The sequence below is a fragment of the Pinus tabuliformis genome, chromosome 4_1 (assembly GCF_031772625.1).
Source record: "Pinus tabuliformis cultivar Carrire ecotype Pingquan chromosome 4_1, CPIR1, whole genome shotgun sequence".
Taxonomy (NCBI): Eukaryota; Viridiplantae; Streptophyta; class Pinopsida; order Pinales; family Pinaceae; genus Pinus; species Pinus tabuliformis.
In genome coordinates, this window is record NC_142303.1 from 822,903,748 (window position 1) to 822,925,999 (window position 22,252).

At 33.8% G+C, this 22,252-nt stretch overlaps 1 protein-coding gene across 1 annotated transcript in view; it reads left to right on the top strand.

Moving 5' to 3' along the window:
• Positions 1 to 15,606, top strand: part of LOC149178766 (uncharacterized) — a 121,165-nt gene extending 105,559 nt beyond the window's left edge. Inside the window, exon 2 of the mRNA XM_089420423.1 lies at positions 15,557 to 15,606. The gene's annotated coding sequence lies outside the window, so the exon portion shown is untranslated. The remainder of the gene's footprint in view (positions 1 to 15,556) is intronic.
• The last annotated feature ends 6,646 nt before the right edge of the window (positions 15,607 to 22,252 follow it).

Genomic DNA, 22,252 nt, shown 5'->3' on the forward strand with positions numbered 1-22,252 from the left:
AATTAAGTGTTTTTCTGTTGCATCTCTGTGTTTATGATTATATCTGTAAATTGTATCGTTCCTATTTAAGTTCGTATCAGTGGTATCAGAGTGGTCCGCTCTTTCTCTATTTTTCTTTACATGTCCCCAATGAGGTCAGGGAATAAGGAGTTAGGGCTCGATTTGGTTGAACAATTACAGGATCAGCCTCGCAAAACCTGACGACCTCCCATGGCAGAAGAAAAAAAAAGATGAGGGGGCATGAGATCCTTTCAAAATGTTGCTTGAGGAAGCCCTCGAGCGACAAAGGGACGCGATGATGGATAAATTTTCCCAGATCCTTCGACGGCTACCCACAGGCAATGCATTTTCATACAACAACCACTCTGGAACTCCTTTTAAAGTACAAGTTTACTTTGATATTCCCATATTTGAAGGCCTGATAGATGCAGACGCCATAGATAAATGGTTAAATATGTTGGAAGGATACTTTTCAGTTCATGACTTTTCCAATCAGGAAAAGATTGCTTTTCCACTTCTCAAAGCTACCCCACATGTCAAGGACTATTGGGAAACCTACTGTGAACAAAAGGACGAGAGTGAACGCTCGCTGTTTTCAGCTGCACCCACTTGGAATTCTTTCCGAGATGCCATCAAGGAACAATATTACTCTGTCGGGAGCTATGAATATAAATACATAAAGTGGACCACGCTATGGCAAGGAAGGGACGAAGATGTGCCAGAGTTCCCAAATACTTTCCATACCCTTTGCACCAAGCTGGTGTTGGAAGCCTCAAAATTCACTGCAACAACATTGGGGGATGATCACCCGGTCCGGACCTTAAAACAACTCTTTTTCCATTTGGAATGGTGGTTCCAACTGGTTCAACTAGGTTTAGCTACCTTCTCTCAATTTCCAATGGCTTAAAATATGACTTTCATCCACCAATGGAGAAGAGACATCAGATCAGCCCTCTTGCTAATTAGGCAAGAAAGTGATCCTTAAGTTGATCTAGGGTTTAGCCAAGCCACAACTAAAGTTTGCCTCTTTGGGAGGAGGACTTATAAGAATGTAAAATTAAATCTAAATGAAAACTTATTCTATAATGCAAGCAAAAAGTACTAGATCCCGATCCTATCTCAATTAGGCAGATATAGATCTAACCCAACTGAAAGTAAGATATTTAAATGGTTAGGATTTAAATATGTCTAACTTATAATGAATATCAAGCTAACGAAGTAGTTGACTTAATTGACATTATGTATACCAAAACATATTCTATTCAGAGATCTCTTAACAAAATAATAAACCAACAACATTTAGGAAGAAGTTCACAAAATGATATTGATTGTTTAATCAGTAATTCGAATAATTAAACAATAATATGAGGAAGTGGTTCACACCATATCACTATTTGTTAAACCGACATTAAAAGATAGATTTATAAGTAAATAGTTACTCAGAAATTAGAATTCAACCCATAAGAGTAGAGATAAATAATAACATATGATTGAGACAAATTACTCATATCGACAATAGTGCACAAGTATGAATAAAATGACACATTCCTGCCAGCATAAAATTGAAACTAGTATTTAAAATAGTAGTATTAGAAATACCAATTTATTGAATCCATTTCTTTGGCTCTGGTCTCCAACAATCCTTTACATGAGTTGAACTTCTGTTGTTACAACAAGAGCTGCAGAAGTGCAAACTCTACCCATCATACATAATTTAGAATGCAAAAGAAAAATCTTCAATAATCCCCAGATTTGAGATTTCCTCTCCTCCCGCCTACAACTCTAAATTCATATTACAAAAGTGATTTTAGAATTCTAGAATTGCAGAAGAGATAAGCCCTTTATTACATTCTACAATATGCTATTTATAATGCACACTAATAGCATGAGTCGCACATTGGTCTCTTTACATGTTTAGGTTAGAATCAATGACACCTTTTTCCTTTTCCAACATGTGGCTTAGATTTGATATGGTTTGTAGTAGAAAGGACATTGATATAAAGTCACAATTGGATATTTTAACATCAAAACATAAACAATAGTTACATTCTAGAATGTAAAGGTGTGCCCCATGGAAAATTTTAGGGGCGAATGTTCGCCCTTTAGCGAAATTAAGGGGTTTTAAATTTTTAGTGGGCAAATATTTTGTATCATAGTACATTTTTACAAGTCGCCTCAAATAACCCACCTTATTTTAAAGGAGAGGGTAAAAAAGGTAAATTTAGCTCTTGAAATTGGAGTTACAACGTTCCATTGGCGCTAATTTTCAAGAATAGGTTTTATTTAAGTGAATCCTATGGGCCAAATACCATATTTATAAAAGAGGTATGGTAAATTAATAAAAATATAAATAAATGAGAGGTATGGTAAATAAATAAAACATTTTTTATATTTACTCCATAACTCACCTTATATACATGCAAGGGTGTAAACAAATAAAAATATAAATAAAGTGGAGGTATGGTAAATAAATAAAACCTATTTTTATACTTACTCAAAAAGTATGGTAAATAAATAAAAATATAAATAAACTAGACATATTGTAAATAAATAACACATATTTTTATATTTAGTCCATAACCCTATTTCTATTTATGAAGGCTCAAAAAAGAGGTTTTATTTAAGTGAATCCTATGGGCTAAATACCATATTTATAAAAGAGGTATGGTAAAATAATCAAAATATAAATAAATGAGAGGTATGGTAAATAAATAAAACATTTTTTATATTTACTCCATAAGTCACCTTATATACATGCAAGTGTGTAAACAAATAAAAATATAAATAAAGTGGAGGTATGGTAAATAAATAAAACCTATTTTTATACTTACTCAAAAGGTATGGTAAATAAATAAAAATATAAATAAATTAGACGTATGGTAAATAAATAAAATTTTATATTTACTCCATAAGTCACCTTATATTACGAACACTCAAAAATGCGTTATATTTAGGTGAAACCTATGGGCAAAATACTATGGGCCAAATACCATGGGCTAGATTATTATTAATACCATGCAAAAAAACATTATTAACCCTAATATTAGTTAGATTTTAAGCTTCTGTGGTAGTTTTTTGCAGTGGCATGATCCGGATTATCCACAGTTTGGTGTTCATTCTGTGGACGTTTCAAACCCCAAAGGGGGTCCATCATCAGGACAAATTAGATAGAATATGAATGAAAGCTTATTGAGAGAAGAGTCTTCTGACCTGGGAATAAATAAACCTAGATCCCTAATTTTTATAAAAAAGCCGACAATTATATATATGATTTCTTATTTATTTTATTTTTATTTATTATTTTATTTTCATATAATAGTTCTATAAATTTTTTTATTAATTAATATATTTATTCTTATTGTTTTACCTAGAACCTAAAAATGTTTTAATTGATAAGTTTAATTCATAAATAGGTTAAATTTATTTATATTTATTTTATAATTCCTTTTAATTCTTTTTATTTTTATTTTTATTTAATTAATTTAATTTTAATTCTATCCAAATTTCATTATTATTAACTTTATTTATTGTTATTTACCAAATTTTTCTATCTAGCCCTAATTTTCAATTAATTAATTAATTAATTAAATTAATTTATAATCTTTTATTTATTTATTAATCAAATGCTAATCATTGGTTATTATTAATTGTTTGGTAACACTGACTCAATTAAACTTATCAATTAAAAATATTTTAATTGATAAGTTTAATTCATAAATAGGTTTAATTTATTTATATTTTATAATTCCTTTTATTTTTATTTTATTAATTTGAAATTAATTGATTAATTAATTAATTTAATTTTAATTCTATCCAAGTTTCTTTATTATTAACTTTATTTATTGTTATTTACCAATTTTTCTATTTAGCCCTAATTTTCAATTAATTAGTTAATTAAATTAATTAATTTATAATCTTTTATTTATTTATTAATCAAATGTTAATCATTGGTTATTATTAATTGATTTAGTTTATAAATTGACTAATTTTATTAATTTTTATTTTAGAATTAATTAAAATCAATATAATTAAATAATTAAATTACTTTATTTAATTTTGATTTAATTAATCTAATTAAATTTAATTTTAAAATTAATTAAGTAATAAATTTATAATTCTTTTAATTGTTTTTATTTTTATTAATTAATTTAAATTTAATTGATTAATTAATAAATTTTTTATTTTATTATTGTTATTTATCATATTTCATTGTTTAGCTTATAAAGCTCTAATTGTCTAATTAATTAATTAATTAATTTATAATCTTCATTTTATTTCAGTTAATTTTCTAGGTTATTATTATTTATTTGAGTAATTTTATTTAATTTCTATTTTTATTTAGAGTTAATTAAAATTACTTTAATTAATATAATTAATCAAATTAAAATTAATTTAATTTTAATTTAATTTAATTTTGATTTAATTAATTTAATTTTAATTTAATTCAATTAATTTTGATTTAATTAATTAAATTAATTCATTAATTTTATTAATATGAAAATCCCTGCTACTCCATGGAGGGGTTAATCTGTTTGATCAGGGGAAGCCAATTTCCACTGATTTCACTCCCATTGTCCCTGTTGAGGTTCTGAGGAAATTTCATGATTTCGATGGCCTCTCTGATTTTTCTTTTATGATAATTATCCTCTCTTGCAATAATTTTAGCGTCTTCCAAACACATATGATGTTTGGTTTTGGACGAGTGTTCTGCAAGGGCTGATGTACGGGACCTCTCATTCTTTATATCAGCTGCGTGCTCTTTTAGTCTTATCTTCAGAGAACGACCTGTTTCCCCAATATAACTCTTGCCACAAGAGCAATCAATCTTGTACACACCCTTGAGTTGTTGACGATCAATGTTATCCTTAACCGACCTCATCATTTGCCTTATAGTTCCACATGTTGTAAATTGAGTGTTTATGTTATTCTTCCTTAAAATTTTTGCAATCTTATCTGTAATCCCTTGGATGAATGGAAGGTAAACTTTCCCATGATTTTCTTTCTTGTCTTCAGGAGGATGCTTGGAGAGGATCTTATCCTGAGCTCTTGTTATAGCTTTCCTGATACTCCACTCCTTGTATCCAAGGCTTTTGAAGACAGAGGTTAAGTGTTCAATCTCTTCTTTTAGGTGATCCAGGTCAGAAATTCTGAAAGCCCTAACAGCTAGAGTGTTTAAGACACCATATTTTTGGGAAGGATGATGGTAAGAGTCAGCATGAAGATAGCTATCAGTATGAGTTTTCTTTCTATAGACCTGGTGTCCCAAAGTACCATCCTCTTTTCTACTGATCAGAACATCAAGAAAGGGGATCTTACCATTCTCTTCGAGCTCCATAGTAAATTTGATTTCAGAAGATATAGAGTTAAGATGATTGAAAAACCTCTCCAGTTCCGCCTTACCATGAGTCCAATTCAGGTTAGTGTCGTCAACAAATCTTTTCCACCAAGCTGGCTTCAAAGGATATGAGTCAAGGGCCTTTCTTTCGAAGTACTCCATGTATAAGTTGGCAACAATAGGTGAGAGTGGGGAACCCATGGCGACTCCAGATATTTGTTCATAATAGTGATCTTGAAAACTGAAAAAAGTGGACCGTAAACAAATTTCTGCAAGCTTTGCTGTTTCAGGATCGGTGGCCATCTTTATAACATGAACAACTTCATCTAGAGGAATCTTTGTAAACAAAGAAACCACATCAAAACTTACTAGAATATCATCTTTATCCACCTTTTTATTCTTAATAAGCTTTACAAAATCATTTGAGTCTTTTATAAAAGAGTCCGTGTTACCAACCAGAGGCTTTAGGATCTTAGCTACATACTTAGCCAATTCATAGGTAGGGGAACCAATGGTGTTAACAATTGGTCTAAGAGGGACCCCTTCCTTATGGATTTTTGGTAATCCATAGATTCTAGGAATAACCTCACAGGAGGGAATTAGCTTCTTTTTTATTTTATCTTCCAGGTTAGTTTCCATGATGGCTTTCTTGACTTCTTTTATCACCTTGGGAATGGGGTTGGAGTTGACTCTTCTATAACTCCCACAATTTAAATGCTCATTCATTTTATGAATGCAATCTTCCTTATTTAACACAACAGTGGCCCCTCCTTTATCAGCTTTAAGAACAACTATCTTATCATTGTTTCAGAGAGATCTAAGAGCCTCTCGCCCCTCTTTATTAAGGTTACTCTTTGGGCGCTTAGACCTCAACATAGCTATAGAACATTCCTGTCTTAATATCTCTTTAATGTTTGATGAAAGGCCTTGAGTCCCATTCTCAATGTTGCAGATGATGCTTTCAAATGGAATGTTCTTAGGAGAGACCGCAAATCCCAATCCTTTGCTAAGGATATTGATTTCTTCAGAAGTGAGCATTATGGATGAGAGATTAACGACTCTTTTATCATGATTTGGAACATTGGGGTTCCCAGTAACAGACCTACCATTGTCGGGATTATTAGATTTTGCTCTCAATTGATTATCACCTGTAGCATTATCATTTTTAATTCTACAATCTGCATTAGTTCCAACATCTTCTATGCTGCTTTTGTCTTTATATATAATGTTCCTGATTTCAACATCCTTGATATTTACATCCATAACGGAATCAATTTCATCTTCAATTATGCTTGCACCAGATTTATTAAAATCATTGTTGTAACTAGCGCAGTTAGGCCTCTTGTCATTGTTTATACTGCTGGTGTTACTACCTGCATGTTTTATATAGCTGGTGATGTTACAAGCGTGTTTTATGTTGCTGCTTTTATTACAATCATTGTCATAACCAGCGCTGTTAGGCCCCTTGTCAAAGCCTGAGACAGCGTAGGAGACCACGCTGCTCACGGTGATACTGCTGTTATTACAAGCTTGTTTTATGTTGCTGCTGTTACAGGTATGACTGGAACGGAAGGGAATAGCGTGGGATAAGTCCATTATGGGTTCTGGTGGCTCGCAGGGAACAACGCATTTACATGGAATAGCGTAGGAAACCATTGGGTTCACGTTATCATTCATGATTTCAACACGTTTCAAGGTGTTATCATTCATGATTCTAGCGTGTTTTATTCTTCTAGAAACCTCAGCTACGCTGTTTGAACTTTTGCCTGCCCTAATATTAGTATTAATAAAAATAAAAATGGCATATGGTATTGACCCATGGTATTCACGTGGAGTAGCCTATTTCAACGGGGGAATTAAACCAGCGTAGATCCATCTTTACTCTGGATCTACCAAGCCTCGAGAGGGATCAAATATCGTGATATGCAAACTAGCATAGAGTGAAAAAATATTTGATCCCTCTCGGGCCTTGGTGGATCAAGAGTAAAAATGGATGTTGTAATTTAATGTATGTTAAACATTTTAACTTGGTTAAAATAAAAAATAAAACAAAAATCAATTATTAATTTTATTAATTTTTATAAATTACTAATAGTAATTTTTAAGCTCCAAGTTTATGAATACCCATGGTATTGATCCATGGTAATACCATGGTATTCATGTGAGCATAGACTATTTAAAGGGGAAATTCTATCATCTTAGATCCATCTTAATTCTAGGTCTACCAAGTGCTCAGAGGGATAAATAGATTTCATCCCCCTAAGAGTGGTAGATGTGGAGTTAAGATGGATATAGGTTGGTTTTTATGATAATGAAGATATTAAATAGACTTAGGAAATTATATTGTAAAAACATCTTAAGGTGAATGGTTAAAGCTACATTTAGTCACTTCAAAAAATTTAGTAAAAAATACCAATATCTCCATTAATATTGGTTTTTAACTTTTTCTGATTTAACAAAAAAAATTCAAAATAATGAAACCTTATCACTCTTTCCACATCACCCTAGCAGAAGATTTCTCACCATTTTTCAAACGTTCTCAATATGATATCTTCATGAAAAAGTTTATGTACTGATGTTCGATTAGTTGTTTGAAAAATAAGCTGATTTGTACAACCTTTCATCTTTTGTGCTATTCTTAGTTTGTCCTAATGATCTGTAGGGGTTGGAGCCATTGCACCATATTTTCCTAAAAGGTGGAGATTGTTCACCAAAAAGGAAATTAATCTACATGTTACAACGTTGTTAAAAAATGTGATACCTATGAGGGTAGTGAATTATGCTAATAAGAAATTTAGATTGGGAGAGACGTAATTAAATTTTATTATTTAATTGAAGATTTTCAATTAAAATAATAATAAATCTACATTTATATATATTCATATATTGATTGGAAGGATTCTCACAATGGTCACTTCTTTCAATTAGATCCCCTTCAAGCCTTTGGGATACCTAATACTTTCTTATATAATATAGTTGGGGCTTGCTGCTTGTTGGTGTGTTGGGGTAAACAAGCTTGATGTGTTTTTTTTTATCTCGTAGTTGGAGTCTATGGAATAAGAAAGAAATTTGATAACTTGAAAAAAGTGGTAGCTTGAAAAAAGTTGTAGAGAAAAGATTGATCTCTCCTACCTTGACATAACTCGTTGTCAATATCAACACCTACAAGAACTTTGTTCTGGAATATTATCAAAACTAATAGAAGGATATGAAAGAGTGTATTGTAAGAACCTTGAAAAACATGGCCACTGAAACTTGGAACATTGTTTGTAGGAAGAGAAAATTATGTTTCTTTTTTCTAAACATGTATGTTAGTATATTACAGTTTAATGAATATGTTTTCTTATTATCATATATGGTTTCATACTTTAACAAAACATTCGCCAAGACTTCACAATGTTTTATTATTCAGTAAAAGATTTGCCAAGGTCTTACAAGATTTTATAATTCAGTGAAAGATTCTCTATCACTGTACAAGATAATATAATCTGGTGAGAGATTCGCCAAAAACATTATATATACATATTATATTATTGATAAAATCGCCTCCCATTTTTCCTATGTATCATGGAGATTAGCCCATTTATTATACATATAAATTTAGGGTGGTTCTTAAAATTTTCCCTGGTGTGCCCACCATATTTGAAGTACATATGATTGATTTTTGGATAATTTTCTCTAAGGAAGGAGAGTTTCCAAGAGTTTATCCATTTTTTAATACATGTAGTTCCACTTTTGGAGGAGAACCATTGGCTTGCTACAACTATCCTATAGGAGATCCACTTTTTTAAGGATTTGTTAGTGATGGTGACAAAAGTCAAATATTGATGAAAGAAGATGCCCATATAGAAGGGGTATTATTTGTGAAGCACTACCTTATGGTCGATTTCATGGAACATATATTGAATTTGACCATGCTTTAATGCAATTGGGTTGGGTTCTTTCGCTAATATTATGGATCTCATGCATATATTGAGCAATATACGAATGGATATATGCTAGAAGACATCCATTTCTCATGGATATAGTCTTAGTCTTTGACACACATTGGTATGGTGGTTATATTGGAGGATGATTTTCCTTGATTCTTTCCTTTAAGAAAGAAGAATTCCCACTTTTCAATGGTCCATTTACACATATATTCATGCATAATTGATGGAGGTACACCTTGGAGGTCACACATGCCACATTGGAATGGTTGTTACATGGTTCATACCCTAGAAGAAGAATTCCCACTTTTCAATGGTCCATTTACACATATATTCATGCATAATTGATGGAGGTACACCTTGGAGGTCACACATGCCACATTGGAATGGTTGTTACATGGTTCATACCCTAGAAGAATAAGATGTTTATATTTGGAGGAGATATGTGGCATAATTACTCAGGATTTTAAAATTGTTTGACTCCTCTCATGAGTTGGTTATAAGAAAAGTGTTATTATATTGTTTTCCTTGGAGAAAAGTGTGGATCTAGAAGACTTGAAGTTTATTTTATCACTGTTGTAGGAGAGATTAATGGATCTAGGAATACAAATCATGTTTTATTGTAAAAGGATATGGAGCTAAACTCTATTTAAAGAGTATCTCTCTCCATTTTTTTGTCATGGATGGAATTTTGGAGCATCCCCTCCTTGAAGCATAAGGGACATATATTAGAGAATATGTGATGTGTAAGGACTCTTTCTTTGTTAAGTGCTTTGGCACTTAAAGTTGGAAGTAGTGTGGTATCTTCTACATAGGTATGACACCTTGATCCATTTGAAGTGTAAAATATACCACTTGGAAGGGTTTTGTATGTGATATAACTCCTTCGCATTTATCCTTTGTTACTTTAGTAGTTGTTTGTTGTTTTCTTGTTTAATCTATCCTCTAGGCACCCTATAAAGGTAATTAATTTCAATTACTAGATTATAGTTGAGTTTCCTAGTTGAAGATTTTTCCTTTGGGGCCTTTTTCTTATAGAATTTCCACATAAATTCTAGAAATATTAGTGTTTAGGTATTGATTCCTTTGCCCTATTTCCAATGTTAACACATAAAAAAAAAAAAATCCCACTTAGACACCACCTTTTACTCAACTTACATTGTTGGATTTTCACTAATCTCTATTTCCTCCAATCACCCTTTTTATTTCCTAAAATAAAATAAAAGTCATTGTTTTGCTAAATCTACTCTAATATCACTTTGTGCCTCATTTCTTAGATTTAATAATACCATTATAGTTACTCTCCTTGAGCTAAGGGAGAGCTAGCTTAAACTAAAGTAGTTCCCTCCTAGGTTTTGCCTTGTGGTTTAGGGATTTTCTCATCAAGTACAAGTTGGAAGGTAACATGTTGTATTACGTGCCTATGGGGATTTGAATAGATGGAAATTGGGTGTATTGTTAAGCCAATCCTTGATGTAAATGTTGTTGGTTCAAACCCAGTTGGTAGTCCCACCTACCTAACCCTAACAAAAAAAAGATAAACATGTTGTATTATACAATTATGGCTTCTAGTTTGGATGAATAGTTATGAAACTGAAAGTAGTTCCTTAGTTCCAACAATAGAAATTAAACATCATCTCCCATTTTTGTTTCACCATCAAATGTTGGTAAATTAATTTTTCTAGGCTCTGCTTACATTTTTTATTGTTCATACCTTCTCCTTCAATGTGTAATTGGGACACTTTTGGCTTCATCTATGATTTTTTACTACATACAACTTCCTAGCTAAATGTGTTGGTGAGTAATGATGTCTTGGAGTTCTTGTAACATTTTCTAAATGCTTGGATTTTCCATGATTTTCTCTTCTTGAATGGACATTTCTTCCTCCCCATGACTTAATCTTGACCCATTCTTTATTTTCCTCTGAAATTGGTTAGATATTTTCATTAGTTAAGTGTTCAACTAATTTTGCTTCTTTTAAGCCCTCAATTTTTATTTTTTTAACACTAAATTGCATTATACATCATGACCATTCCAAAAATCTATTGCTATGAGAAATAACTTTCAATTTAATACCATTTTTTCTTTTATACAACTCAATAACTTAATTTCCCATAATTTTTGGTGCTTTAGATATATTATAACAAAAGTATTTCTTATTATTGATAATACAAAATAATGCACCATTCATTTTCAACCAAGGGAGGAACATCCTGACAATTTTAAGTCAATTTAATAGCAATAAAGTGGATCTTTCTTGTATCAATATAGAATACAAAAGCTTAAACTCAAACACTATCTTATGGCATATATGTAATCTATCTTGTCACTAGAAGGGTTAAACTAGGTTTGGAATTTCCTAACTCAACACTCAAGAAACAAGTGTTGCCAACTATTAGGTTCTATGGTCCAAACAGATGTTATAAGTTAGGTGTAGCCCAAGGGAAGGTTGAAACTATTAAAAAACATCGAGGGGATGAGTATAGTTAATGGAAATATAACACACCCTACTAATGGGTGAATCAATCTAAAGCCAACCACCTAGATTCAAGGACAATTTCACCCAACATTCATAAAATTATTAAAACCCCAATTTATAAACTCCTTATGAAAATTTAATAGATCTATAATGGTATCCATTGTCTCCATTTCAACAAGAAATGGATGGAGGTAAATACATGTCTATTACTTTATACATGATGGATGTATAACACAATTTATGAATGAAAATTTAAAGAAATTCCACTTGAGAATATCAATAAAGTTATAGGCTACAATAAAAATGTGAGGAAGTTGGGTTTTTTTCATTTGTAAAATACCTTTATATTACATATGAGGAATATACATGTTCTTGTCCTCAAGGGACATTTATTTTCAACAACAAGGTTGTTGGAAGAAAGTTGTCATTCATGTCAAAGGGCCATAAGTAACCCCTAAAGTAAATCAATATTTCAGTGGAATGAATCATGGAAAACACAAGAATGGATTACACCATCTTGAAGTGATCACAAATACCTTTCCAATGAGCTATGGCTTGCCTCCTAACTCTTCACATTTGAGGAGATATGAATTTTTCAAGCCAAAAGTTGATTTTCTTTGGCGTAGTCAAGTCGACCCTCCCTCAGATCATGTCAACCATGCTTGAGTCAAGTCGTCTTTGTTTGGGGATCAAATAGGCCATCCCATTTGGTCAATAAATTCGGTGCATTTGATCTCAAAACATCTCTCGAGAAGTCTGAGGCTAAAAGAAGGAGAAATCTCAGGACATGAAGAGTTGTGATCAAGGTTAGAAAACAAGGTATTTTCTTATCTTTGATAAAATCTTGAAATCCTTGCTAAGGTTATCTTTTGAAGAAAAATTGTTTGGGTTTATTCTTTACCCTTTATTTTGATGATTCACTAAGCCTAAGATCGAATGTTTGAGCCATTTTTTAGGCCAAAAATTTCCTTGTTCTAGTTGTATAGGGGTGGTTGGATGTTGGTTAGGCCATAAAGGGAAGTCTGTTAGGAGGCCGAATTAGGATGATTTCAGGCCATATACAAAGGTCTTCATGGGGCCTAATTTTGGATGTGTGGGTTGTATGACATGCACTGTTTTTCCCTATGGAAGCCACAAAGGAAGGGTTGCTTGAGATCGAGCTTATGCAGAAGTCTGAGGTAATTTTAAGCTACTATCAGGAGGTAAAGTAAGGTCAATTGCAAGCCTCAGTGAAGGGTTGTTCATGACCTATTTTAGGGTTTATTTAAAGGATTTTTAAAGCTAAGTTAGGTTACATATCAAGAGCAAACTTTATGACTAAATCTCAACATTCATCCGAAGTAAAAAGAGAAAGATAAAGGTTGATATGAAATATGAAGTATGTGCCAATGCCATTTTGAAGTAGCAGTATTGAAAGTATTCAAATCTAAGAGAAAGCAATAAATTGATTTGTCCATGATTGAGTTTTATTGTAAGTGCGTCATTTTCCCTCACATGGAAGCCCACATTTTCATTAGGGGAATTTTGAGGTCTAAAATGGGCCTCCTAAGAAAAATGTACAACCAAAATAAAATTTATAAGAGCCAATAGTATTCAAGATGATGATGTCAACCATGGGGGGTGATTCACTATTTTTGGAGTACAAAAGTAAAAAGATTAAAATAATAAAATAATAAAACTACTTTTTCAACTCGTATTTTCAACTTATCTCCCTAAGGGTTTACTCAAATTTCAAGTAGGAGTACTCATTGGATGCAAAATTTAATTCCTCATTCAAGGAGTACCAATGTTGCATATTTTCAATGGACCCCGTTGCTTGAAAAATGAGAAATACATGAAAAAGCGTGACTGCAATCACATTTTTCATGTATTTCTCATTTTTCGTGTAGAAGTGTCCATCGAAAGTATGCAAAATGGGTACTCCTTGGACAAGGAATCAAATTCTTCATCCAACGAGTTTTTCCGCTCAAAATTTGAGTAAACCCATAAAGAGATAAGTTGAAAATATGAGTTGAAAAGATGGTTTTTTCTTTTTTCCCTCTAAAATTTGATGATGTAATCTAATCTCATTTTATTATTTCCACTATTGTTTTATAATTTCCTTAGGAGGCCCATTTTAGACCTCAAAATTCCCCTAATGCTTCTTCTGATTTTTATTATTAAGAGTGGCAAGGTGGTGCTAGGAAATGATGTTGTAGCTTCTCTCAGGAGTTTTTCGCCTCATTCCAGTGGGAGCTAGTAAACCAAGGGGTTGTAGCCTCCTTCAAGTTGTATCTTGTAAAATAATTGAAACTATATAAATAAATTCCATGTATATTTGATGTATTCGTTGATGATTTTATGTGTACTAGTTTTTTTTTGTTTGTGAAGTAAAAAGTTCTGAAGGACTGCAACACTGATTCACCCCTCCCCCCTCAATATTGTTGATATTTCCAACAATTGGTATCAGATTCGATTACCCTCAAACAATCTAATCATTGGAGGGAATACTGGGATCAAATATGGATCAAATGGAAGGCATCTCTTCAAGAACAAATCATGTATTTGATGGAAATTACTATCCATTAGGAGCAATTGCATGGAAAACTACCTGAAGGATTTAGGAGTGGATGTTTGGCTCTCCATTGTTAATGGATACAAAAATCCTAAAACTCCTCCAACTAATCTTGATGAGAATAATTTGTTTAGATATAATTCAAAATATCTTCATTCCATCATAGGTGGATTGTCAAGAATCGTTAAGACCAAGGTGATGACATGCACGATAGCGAAAGAGGTTTGGGATAAAATTAAAACTCTTTATGAAGGTGATAATAAGGTCAACTAGGTTAAGCTTCAAAAGCATAGAGCACAATTTGAAAATATGAAAATGGATGAAACATATGATATTGCAACCTATTTACTCACATTATATGAAGATGTCAATGCCATTAGAGGATTAGGAGAAGAAATTAAAGATCCCTTGATCATACAAAAGGTATTGAGATCACTTCCTTTGAGATATGATGTCATGGTATCTACTATAGAAGAAACCAAGGTTTTATACATCAATTTGTGACATCCATGCAAAATATGCTAAATACATATATTTGGCCATCCAAAGAACTATTTTCACTAATCCCGAAGAAAGATGGAAGAAATACCTCTCTATGAAGTATAAGAATCCTGGAGTATATACCTCAAAAACCCTAATTTTAGATGCTATCGCAGGTGACCAGATCACAACCTGTGATGTCACACCTTGCAAAGTAAACGAGTAGTGATATCATTTCTACCGGTCTTCATTAAAAGTGCAACTATCTTCTTACATGGGTAAAAATAAAAAATGTAAAGAAGCTTATATTCTAGATACCTTGATAATGGTATCTATTCCAAAGTAGTGGAGATTGGGCTTGAGTTACTCCTATCCTAGATCTCATTCCTCCCTTTATGGATCTCTTTCCCTCCATTGTGGATCTCACCCCTTCCTAAATGGATCTCAACTTCCACCCTTTCCCTATAAGTACAATGCACTCAAAGAGAAAGGGGTTGTCATTTCTAACTCCTAAACTATACTTCCATGTTGCCCAATTTTATATTAGAGACAATTTTTATTGAAAGGTTTGGATTGAGGACCATTGGAAATATGCTTTTAACATTAAGGCTTGGCTGTAATTCTCCTTTTCTTTATTCCTAATAGAAATACATAGTTCTTTACCACACTCATTTATCATGATGTTTGTTATGAGATTACTTGATCACTTGTATATATTTTTGTTAAATCATTGACGTATTATATGCTTTGATGATTTGTTTTTTTTTTTGTCTTTGTAGGTCTCTTCTTGGAGCATTGAGAACGAGATTCATGGCTACAATGAACAATATTAAGGATCATCATCAAGCATTTTGAAAAAGGTATGGACCATCCATCCCATTTACATGTGTGATTTGATATTAATCTAGGGAATGTTTCTATGTGTTTGTCTGTTTGTTTCTAGATTTGGTTTCCAAGTCTAGGGAGATCTATCTTGTCATCACGATAAGATTTTTCCACCAAAAAATTGGTGACTTCACCGGGGAACAGTTTGTTATTTAGTTTTCCTTGTTTTCTAAAAATTCAAAACTTTTCTTGAGTCTTTGGTCAACCCTTATTAATTATGAAAACCGAGATATGTAAGGCCTTTTGAATTTTATTTTTATTTTTCTTGATATTTTATGATAGCCACACCTTTCTGTGAGAGAGAGTGTGATGCCATCACATTTTTCTATTTAACAACTGCGACTATCCATTTCCATTACACTGATATGTATTGGATACCTATGTCAGTCGTAGAAAATTTGGAATTTTCCTAAGTTTTTCTCTGTGTGATCTTGGATTTGTATATTACATTGGTTTTTGGGTTTGTTAACATTCTGCTATAGGTAAAAAAATTTGGTTTGATTTCATTTCACCATCTTATTGTGAAAATTTCCATTTTTTACATTACCTTGATGTGATTACTCCATTTCTCTATTGAAAGAAGGATAATTATTACTGTTGTGAAATATTAAAGTCTGCTAGTTCTTTCATTCTTTATTTTCGGTGATCATTTTCAAAGTTTTATTGTTTATATGTTGGAAAAAGTTGTATCACTTTGCATAAGCTATTTTTTTTGAAATGAGAAATCTTACATTGTAGTTCATGGCTGAAGTGTTTTTTTAGCCTACATTTTATTTGCAATCAAATCGTGTATTCTATAGTTTCTTTGATTTGCATTCAAAGTGTAGTTCATGTTTCTTGCTTTGAATGATACACTTGTTTCTTTTCTTGAAACCTCTCATTCCTTACTCTACTTAGTATTCATTGAATTTGAAAATATTACATTTTCATATTCATTGCATTAGATTTGGAGTTGATTCATAATATCATTGGTTTCATCTCCATGTACCCTATTGAGTAAATAAATACTTTAAAAACAATGCTAATAAAATTTACATAATTTTATATTTTTATCATAGTCACACCTACATTATATTAGTTGTATGGATTTGGAATATGTGTTGAAAATTAACATTACAAAGCTACAAACAAACATAAAAGCTTGTGATAGGGAGATAAATCCGTTTGCTATAATTTGTCTCAAGGAAGCTCCTTTTACACAGGAGTCAAGCACGAAGTCATATAAGACCCAAAGAAGTAATCAACCCTGCTAAATTGGTTATGGTAGCGCTAATCTACACATATTACAAGTGGTGTCAAAACACACTTGGGAATCACCTGAGAGGCCTATCTCATTTTGAGGGATCTGTTAAGGGGATTAAGCTTTGTTGCCTTGCCCTTGCATGTATATCCAACCTATGAATCTCCCCCTAGGCTAGGTTGTTATATGTGGTATCCTTAGTGACCATAAGCTTAGGGATATTTCCTAAGGTGACAACGGGGGGGGGGTGAGTCCTTGTTGTACATGGAATAAATGTTGGCTATACTCACTTCGATCTTCTTGGAAGGAACTTCACTCAAGATGGTATTATATGTGGAGTTACTTGCACCAAGTCATGATTATTAAGTAGGTTGTTAGTGTAACTGACTCCGCCCACTCTATTTCTTGCCATTTTTCATATTGATCTTTGTGGTGTTGGATCCCATCACTGTTATGGGTAGAATCACCCCAAGGTCTTAGGTTGAGAATCGCAACAGAGTGGAGGGCATATAGCATAATGAGATGCAAACATGCAGTCCTAATAATTAAACTACTGAAGTAGGAATAAGAGGTATTACCCGGAGATCCTGCATTTGAGGTCATTCCCGTAGGGTCCAAAACCTCTGCTTCTTCCAGTGCCTTAGAACCTGCAATTCATTCAAGCAAAGAATATACAACAACAGTAATAGAAAGCATGTTCATGATATAAGTGTTAGGTCATATAAGCATGTAAGAAATGAGCATTAACATAAGATTTTATACATAAATAATAACATAGATTAATGCATCAAGACCACAATCATCAGGAACAAGACAACGACTCTTTGTTTATGTAAGCTAAAGAAAATAGGGAAGAACTGCAACCTGAGCCATCCGCTAGCTCCAAGAAAAACCGTCCTCCAGATCCGTCCTACCCAGGCCTCAACAATCCTCCTCCATAGGTATACACAAGGATGTCATGAAGGGATGATGGACATCTCAAGAAGGAAACAGAGGTTTCCTATGACTTGGGAGTGCAGAAGGCACAGGGATTTCTTCAGACTTGAGCAGGGATGTAATCAACTATAATATCAATATCTAATATATTTTTCTCTCTTAGGTCTTCACATGGAGGTTTATTTATACTTCCCCAAATTAGTTTTTTCAGTTGGGAAACAATTGGGCCATGGGCTATAGTAGGTGAGTAATAGGTAAAACTCGTAAACTCCACTCGAATTTAAGAAGATTATATATTTTTTAATGTTTTAACACATATACGATGGTTGGGTATAGACTGAACCACGTGTACAAGCTCTTTATACAGGGAAAAATAGCGTATGGGATTTAAAAGTTGTTTTTTAGAATTTGGACCAAGTCTGGAAGGGAAGGGTTTCCTTAGGCCATATCATAGAGCATCAAATCTACCAAGGGTGGTAAATGGTGCTATAACAAATGCCCCTTAATATATGATGTCAGAAGGGGTACATGATGGCCGAAATGTATTAAGTTTATAGAAGGAACCATGCAAAGACCTGAGAGGAGTTCACTAGATTTCAGCCTGCCAAGCCAGTGGAAGAGATCAGAAAGAAAGTTGTTGTCTGAGGTGGGCATGTCCATGCACAAAGATAATAAATCATGTCCGCATATCAAATACAAAAGCAGATCCAACATCTATACAAGTATAAAAGTACTGAAAATACATAGTGGATCATCCGATCATATCCATAGAAATACATGTCACAACATCACATATAAAGAACTGATTCATGATGCTGAAGTAGAAAGTTGATCACTGAAGTCATTAAGATGATCAAAAAAGTACCAAGTCAAATAATGGAAAAAATGGTACTGCACGCAACTCGGGTGCCAACATATGGGATGTCATTGTAATGAACTGAAACATATAATGTAAATGGTGTCACTAGCAGAAATATGAGGGACTGACAAGTGAACCAACAAATGCTGATGCAAACTTGAGGGTATCACCGACCACCGTGGTACATTTCTACACAATGGGAATATATGATCTGAAGTCGACCATGTGAGAAATTGTTTGATTATCGGCCATTGATATATGTTGTTAACAAATGTGAGACTACTCATCGATAATGATGATGAGAGCCAAGGTACCCAGTACAATCTAACCAGTGCAAATAAATGAGCTAAAGTTGAACACTTGGAAGAATCTATCAAACAGGAGACAATGATGTTTTCCCATTGTTGATAACGAAGGAGTCTGCCACTGATGACTGCAAACCCTAAGGTACTGCCAAATGGACTCTAAACCTTGTTCCTAGAGCAATGAGTCGAAGTCGATGGGAAAATATCTACTGGAAGGAAGGCATTAAGGCATCCTTCATCAATCCAGCGCGAGCGTAACTTGTAGACCAATAATGTGGAAGGAATCAGACGAAGAAAGATATAGTAACCAAAGCGAACCACATTTCCAGCATACACAAGATGTAGCTAGCGCACGTTAGAAACCCTCTAAACCAACCAATAATGAAAACTGACATAGAGGCGAGGAATCCACCAATAGGGTCAAATGGAAACCAAGGTACTGCACGAATCCCAATGTGTGATAATGAAAGATGACATCGAACACAAGGGAAACCACTCAGTCAAAGACCCATGATACTGATCGATGCTGAGCACAAGGTGACCTATCAATAATGGAAATAGGGCTAGGGTGCAGCTCTAGGTGTACTCTTAGAGTAATTTTTCGTAATCGATGAGAGCAAGACACATCAGCAAGAAGTAAATGGAGACCACCTCAAACCAACACGAGCAAAAGGACCAAATAGTTGATGTGATAGTGAACTTGACTCTCCAGAGATGGCTGACTGAAAATAGGTCAAGAGACACCAAAAAAAGGCCAACTCAGGTTTTCTTCCCTTGAACAAAAGCACAACTCAAATGAGACAATATGGCAGCATATGATAACTTTGTATAAGTTTTTCATGCAAGAGGCACAAACAAAATCTCCATCTTATTGGAAGAGATAACCAACCGGAGGAGTACTGACACAATAACAAGGTTAAGACTCTCCTAAGTCAAACTAAAGCCCATCCCAATGGAGGAAAGACTTAATTTTGAGTGCTTTGCTCAAGGGCGACACAACTAACTCTAGCTGCCATCAATCATGGAAGTAATGTCTTGTTCTCGTTCTTTTTGATTTTTTTTTGTCTTTTTCATATTTAGAAAGCTTGAAAAAGAATAAAAGAATGCCTTGGTACAGTGGAAACAACGAGTGTCCAAATACAGATGCGCTAGTTCCTAGGAGGGGAACATTCTTATACTCAATGCAAGGTGACGAAATTGGTCAATGACACTCAAATGAATATTCTTTCCACGGAAAAAGGTGTCAAGCTGCAGAGGCTATGTGATGGCAAGGTTGATTTTGAAAAAATACATGGTCAAAAAGCGGCCTAAACACGAGTCCAAGTGAAGTCGACTTAAGGCCAAAAGGTACAAATAGTCAACATGCAATGCAGCAGTACAACTCAACACAAAGGAGCCTCTAGGGTATAAATCCAGAAAAATAGTGAACAAGTAAGAGAATGAAGCTTTAACGCACAAGTCATGGTAGGACTAAAGAGGACTCCTGAGCCTACACAGTATAGCAGCATGGGCAACATATGCTAGCGAGGATCTAACTAAGATTCCCATGTAAAGGTTGGATCTACCACACAAGTTATGACACTTCTAAGCAATGAGAAGGTTTCGCATCATATCTTGGTGGGGTCGATCCTAAGGCCAAAAAGGGAAAGGAAACTGATAAATGCACAATGCAGGTGAAAAACCTAACTTGTATGCCAGTTTCGAGAACCAATACTTCTTAGAGCAGATCAACCATAAAAATGCCCAAAGGAGAAATCTTCCAAGTTCTGTAGACATAATTAGAAACAGACAAGAAGTTGATACATCCCATATATAAACTTCAGATAAAATCTTGTGTTATAGAGTACAAAACTTGAAAATGTGTACCTTATATGATCAATATGGTACAGGGAACCATGTCGCCTTGCGCTTACGCATAATAGTTCTCCAGGACAAGGCCCTTGCAGGACTCAGGCCAAGGACTCCTTTGGTAGTTAAAACTCATGGCTTCAAAAAATTCCTCCTATGAAGGCAACTCAACTTCCAAGAAATAATGAGAACTAGAAGGTTCAAAAGATGGAATTAAGGGGTCCCATGTCACCGTAGAAGAAATCACTCGGTCAACTATTGGGACCTGTTGAGGGCCCCAAAATCGGGTCAACAACAAGGGGGATACCCACCCGGTCGGGAACCTGGTTGGCGGCTCCGTGCCCGTTTGGTGTAGCGGGTCCGACTGGGGATGACGGGACCAGCTTCCCGTTCTAAGGGGTGTGTGTGTGTGTAGAAAATGGTGATGTGTGTGTGTAGAAAATGATAGTAGAAAATCTGTAATTATTCCTGAACTAATCTAATTCTAAATTCTAAAATGACTTTATACTACTTTAATCTAACAAAAACAATACATCTAATCTACACTAACCCGGGACAGAATTTTTCCATTATGCAATCTAGAAAGATTTCACAGAATAACTGGTAATGAAGATTATTCAACTATCATGAGAATATAAATCAATAAAGATGAACCACCTTGCGTAAGAAGTTAAGCACAAATCAATGACTCCACCGTACAAAAGTGCCAAATGGTAGTCCACTCATTCATACGTTAACATATAAATAACATCAGCTGTATATTACTCTAAGAATGCAAGCAGAAACTAGTCAAGAGATAAAAGTACCATTTATGACTGATTTTAAACTTACAGACCTTAAGCAATAATGATCTATTTCTACTTGCTTCTAATGCCTACTAAGCGTACAGAAGTGCAACATCAGTAGCAGGTATTAAAATGCAAACATAAATAAATCTTGATCCGTCCATTCATCAAAAACCCCCTCCGAGGGTGCAAAAGTGCATGTTCTGAGGACAAGTTTTTTGACAAAATTTCGGACCCTTCTCCAATGCAACGAGAAGGGTTAAATACTAGTAACCGACTAATTTTACTTTACACAAATTCAGGGAACGACTTCAAATGACCGCCCTTTTACTAAAAACAAATTTATTTCTAAAAACTGAATCTAATTTCTAACCGTTTCTGTATCTGTTCCTTAGTGCTGTAAGCAATGCGCTGTTCGCCCTGAAAGAGTCGGCTGGTTGTCCTTTCCTTTTGTTCGAGCTTGAAAATTAGAAACAACAAGCGCTGGCACCTCTTTCTGTTAGATTAGAAGATATTTTCGAAAACCTTTCTCTAGCCGGGTGTATTCGCTGTGCGCACACTTAGTACAACCCAGTTTCTTTTCGAACTGATTTTGCTGTTGCTATTTCAGTTTCCGG